Source organism: Brassica napus, unplaced genomic scaffold (assembly GCF_020379485.1).
Source record: "Brassica napus cultivar Da-Ae unplaced genomic scaffold, Da-Ae ScsIHWf_1271;HRSCAF=1816, whole genome shotgun sequence".
Classification (NCBI taxonomy): domain Eukaryota; kingdom Viridiplantae; phylum Streptophyta; class Magnoliopsida; order Brassicales; family Brassicaceae; genus Brassica; species Brassica napus.
Genome location: NW_026014690.1, coordinates 620,983 through 626,463, shown reverse-complemented (window position 1 = coordinate 626,463; position 5,481 = coordinate 620,983). Strand labels below are relative to the sequence as shown.

The 5,481-nt window shown below is 41.8% G+C and overlaps 1 pseudogene; it reads left to right on the top strand.

Annotated features, from left to right (window-relative positions):
• The first annotated feature begins 213 nt into the window (after positions 1-213).
• Positions 214-4,511, top strand: LOC125596741 (annotated as a pseudogene).
• Positions 4,512-5,481: the final 970 nt, after the last annotated feature.

Below are 5,481 nucleotides of genomic sequence, written 5' to 3'. Positions count from 1 at the left end.
CTGGAAGAGAAGTATGATCAGAGACCGCATGATGGGCAAGGACAAGCATCTGGTTCAAGACATGAGCCAAGAAGAAACAGACAAGGTCAGCGTGAGCATGCTGGATCAGAAGAGACTGATAACTTCTATGAGAGAAGTAGCCATAGCTCCGGTTCAAGACGTAGCAGTAGAAGATCTCGACGTGATCATGAGGGCCGGAGGCATAGACGCAATGAGCTATCAGGATTAAAGCTTAAGATCCCTCCTTTCCATGGTAAAGCTGATCCAGATGCCTATCTTGAGTGGGAGAAGAAGATCGAACTCGTTTTCAACTGTCAGCATTACTCAGAGACTAAGAAGATTCAAGTAGCTGCTACCGAGTTCAATGACTATGCATTGAGCTGGTGGGATCAGTTGGTTACAAACAAGAGGCGCAATGGTGAATTTCCCATTGAAACATGGGCAGAGATGAAAGCTGTGATGCGCAAGAGGTTTGTACCAAGCCATTATCACCGTGATCTTCATCAAAAGCTGAGACTGCTCACACAAGGATCAAAGTCTGTAGAGGAATACTTTCAAGAGATGGAGTTGCTTATGCTAAGAGCTTGTGTATCTGAGGACAGTGAAGCTACCATGGCACGGTTCCTTGGTGGACTCAACCGTGAGATACAAGATAGAGTGGAGATGCAACACTACTTGGAGATAGAGGAAATGCTACACAAAGCTATCTTGGTGGAGCAGCAAGTTAAGAGAAGAAGTCATGCGCGTGGCAGCTATGGTTCCAATAGATACCAGACCTCTAAGGAAGATAAACCGAGCTATCAAAAGGAAGCAAGCCACAGCCAAAAGAAGAAGCCAAGTCTAGTAGCATCTACAACAAAGATAAGGGTAAAGTGGAAGCTACAAGCTCGCGTGCAAGAGATGTGAAGTGTTTTAAGTGCCAAGGGCGTGGGCACTATGCTAATGAATGTACCAACAAACGTGTGATGATCCTTCATGCCAATGGAGAATATGAATCTGCTGATGATGAGACAGAGGCCGAAGAAGATCACAGTTCAGAAGAGGAGTATGTTGCCAACCCGGTTGCTGGAAGGTTGCTAGTTGCTAGAAGAACCTTGAGTCTTCAAAGCAAGACCGAGGAGATGGAGCAAAGAGAGAATCTCTTCTATACTAGATGTCTAGTGCAAGGAAAGGTCTGTAGTCTTATTGTGGATGGAGGCAGTTGTGTCAACGTTGCGAGTGAGACTATGGTTAAAAAGTTGGGTTTGAGGGTCCAGAAGCATCCTAAACCATATAGGCTCCAATGGCTCAATGAAGAGGGCGAGATGAGAGTATCTACTCAGGTTATGGTTCCCTTAGCCATTGGTAAATATGAAGATGAGATTCTTTGTGATGTGTTGCCTATGGAAGCTGGACACATTCTCCTTGGAAGGCCGTGGCAATCAGATAGACGTGTGATACATGATGGGTATGCCAACAAGCACACCTTTGAGTTTAAAGGGAGAAAGACAGTTCTTGTGCCTATGACCCCTAAGGAAGTTCAGGTTGATCAGCTCCAGCTACAAAAGAAGAAAGAGATAGATCTTCCCGCTGAATCAACAAAGCAACTAAACTTCTATGCCAAGTCTGGTGATGTTAAAAGATCTCTCTGCTCTAACCTTCCTATTCTTTTGTTTATCTATAAGGAATCCCTCTTGACTACTACTAACATTGCACCGGAGTATCCGAGTGAACTTGTCAATCTTTTACAGGAATATCAAGATGTTTTTCCAGAAGATAGTCCCAATGGACTACCACCAGTGCGAGGGATTGAGCACCAAATTGATTTTGTGCCCGGTTCTACACTTCCCAATAGGCCAGCATACAGAACCAATCCGGTGGAGACCAAAGAACTACAAAGGCAAGTGGAGGAACTGATGGAGAAAGGGCATATCCGAGAGAGCATGAGCCCTTGTGCTGTTCCAGTGCTACTTGTGCCCAAGAAAGATGGGAGCTGGCGCATGTGTGTTGATTGCAGAGCCATCAACAATATCACTGTAAAGTATCGCCATCCTATTCCTAGATTAGATGATATGCTTGATGAATTGCATGGTTCTTGCATATTTTCTAAGATTGATTTGAAAAGTGGATACCATCAGATTAGGATGAAAGAAGGAGATGAATGGAAAACTGCATTCAAAACTAAACATGGTCTATATGAGTGGTTAGTCATGCCATTTGGATTAACCAATGCACCTAGTACATTCATGAGATTAATGAATCATGTTCTTAGATCATTCATTGGCATATTTGTTGTGGTATACTTTGATGACATCCTTGTATACAGTAAGAGCTTTAATGATCATATAGAACATCTTAGAACTGTTCTTGATGTGCTTAGAAAGGAATCTCTTTTTGCTAACCTTAAGAAGTGTACTTTTGGAACGGATCACTTGGTCTTTTTAGGCTTTATTGTGGGTGCAGATGGGGTTAAAGTTGATCCGGAGAAAGTAAGAGCTATACGAGAATGGCCAATTCCTAAGACAGTGAGTGAAGTGAGGAGCTTCCATGGACTTGCTGGTTTCTATAGGCGCTTTGTGAAAGACTTCAGCACCATAGCATCTCCCTTGACTGAAGTAATCAAGAAAGAAGTCGGATTCAAGTGGGGAGAAGCACAAGAACTTGCCTTTCAATGCCTAAAAGAGAAGCTTACTAATGCCCCTCTTCTTATACTTCCTGATTTTAATAAAACTTTTGAAATAGAATGTGATGCTTCAGGAATTGGAATTGGTGCTGTATTGATGCAGGAGAAGAGACCCATTGCATACTTCAGTGAGAAGCTTGGAGGAGCTACCCTCAACTATGCAACTTATGATAAAGAACTATATGCCTTGGTGAGAGCCTTGCAGACTTGGCAACACTACCTCTGGCCTAAAGAGTTCGTCATTCACACAGATCATGAGTCTCTCAAATACCTCAAAGGACAGCACAAACTCAGCAAAAGACACGCAAGGTGGGTTGAGTTCATTGAGACATTTCCTTATGTCATTAAGTATAAACAAGGTAAGGAAAACATAGTTGCTGATGCACTATCCAGAAGGTATGTTCTCTTGAACACTCTTGATGCTAAGCTATTAGGATTTGAGCAGATTAAAGGAATGTATGAGAATGATCCTGATTTTAAAGAGGCTTACAACTCTTGTGAGAAATTTGCTGTGGGACACTACTTTAGACATGATGGTTTTCTTTTCTATGATAATCGATTGTGTGTGCCTAACTGTTCTTTGAGAGACTTGTTTGTTAGGGAATCTCATGGAGGAAGTCTCATGGGTCACTTTGGTATTGCAAAGACTCTTAGAACTTTGCAGGATCATTTCTTTTGGCCTCGGATGAAAAGAGATGTGGAGAAACTATGTGAGAGATGTGCAACTTGCAAACAAGCCAAGTCTAAGGTTCAGTCTCACGGTTTGTATACTCCTCTCCCTATACCTTATCATCCTTGGAATGACATATCTATGGATTTCATTGTTGGCTTGCCTAGAACTAGGACTGGAAAGGATTCTATCTTTGTGGTTGTGGATAGGTTCTCAAAGATGGCACATTTCATAGCTTGTCACAAAACTGATGATGCATTGCATATTGCTAACTTGTTCTTTAAAGAGATTGTGCGCATACATGGCATGCCTAAGACTATTGTTTCTGATAGAGATACTAAGTTTCTTAGTTATTTTTGGAAGACTCTTTGGTCTAAGCTAGGTACTAAACTCTTGTTTTCTACTACCTGTCATCCACAAACTGATGGACAAACTGAAGTAGTTAATAGGACTCTTGGAACACTCTTGCGTGCATTCATAAAGAAAAACTTGAAATCATGGGAAGACTATTTGCCTCATTGTGAATTTGCATACAATCATGCTGTGCATTCTACTTCTAAGTTTTCTCCTTTTGAGATAGTTTATGGGTTCAATCCCAACTCTCCTTTAGATTTAATTCCTTTACCTGAGTGTGAAAGGGTCAGCGTTGATGGCAAAAAGAAGGCAGAGATGGTGAAACAACTCCACGAGCAGGCTAGGCTCAACATTGAGGCAACAACCAAACAGTATGTTAAGCATGCTAACAAAGGAAGGCGTGAGATGGTCTTTGAAGTGGGTGATCAGGTCTGGATTCACCTAAGGAAAGAGAGGTTTCCCAATGAAAGGAAATCCAAGCTGATGCCGCGGATTGATGGACCTTTTAAGGTCATAAGGAAGATCAGCAACAATGCCTACAAACTGGATTTGCAAGGTAAGTATGATGTGAGTAATAGCTTCAATGTTACTGACTTGATCCCTTTTATTGCAGATGAGCCAGATTTGAGGACAAATCCTTTTCAAGTGGGAGGGGATGATATGATCATGGACCAGCTAGTTGATAAAGATGAAGAAGGAGAGACTGAAGATACACTAGCTGAAGAGGAAGCTGTCCTAGCCATTCCCACAGGTCCTATCACTCGTGCAATGACAAGGAGACTCAAAGAAGCCGTTGGAAACATACTGAAGATCTCTAAGAAGCAAGAAGACTTCTTGGTAGAAGCTTGAGCTACCAAGACACACTCATCACCATTCATGTGATCTTACCATCAAGCTGATCATCATCTAGGCAAGTGGCTTGGTATACTCTTTTTCCCTTGATTAGTTTTGTCCCACTGGGTTTTCTAATCAAGGTTTTTAATGAGGTATCAAGTTCACTTACACATTCCTAGTTGATGTATCTTGGATGCAACTCGGCCTAAGGCATCTTGGACCGACTTCATCATCTATCTTATATTATGTTTTAGTCTAAGTGTTGTGTTATTACTTTGAAACCGTGTGGAGCCTTTTCCTTTAAGTTTTCTTATGTTTTCGAGACCTTGTGCATGTACAAGGATCTCTCTATTTAAGTGTATCACAAACCCTCATTCTAATCTAAGTTATCTTTTGTTTAAACCTTGTGTTTTCTTCTCCCTTGCTTTCACGAGTTAAGAGAGTGTCTGGTGTGTAGTATCCAGTCTGTTGGTGTGTAATATCCAACGCCCAAGGGCTTTAGAAAGGTGTGTCATATCCGATCTAAGCCTAGGAGTATCAAGGAGCCTTTCCGCAGCCTCTTGTGTCACCATTCGATCCACAGCCTTGATAAACTTGAGTCTTTGATTCGTTTATGCAAGGATCTATCCAAACCATCCAGAGAAGGGTCCTAGGATCTCATTAAAACACCAGTGAGGCTGATCAATCACTTCACACACGGCTTGCCTTCTTCATCGACCAGGTTTGGAATCTCCCCCTCTCAACAGACTTCACAGCCTCTTTAGAGAAGCTAAGAGATGACCCGGAACTGTTTAATGAGGCATCAAGCAATGGTACCTGATACATTATCCCAAAGGTGCATCAGTACCTATCAAAAACAAGAAAATGAATATCCTGCATCACACTTGATGCACACAATCTCACAATTCAATCATAATCATTTTACGTATCTTTTCAAGCACAAGCAATGAATAAGATGAAT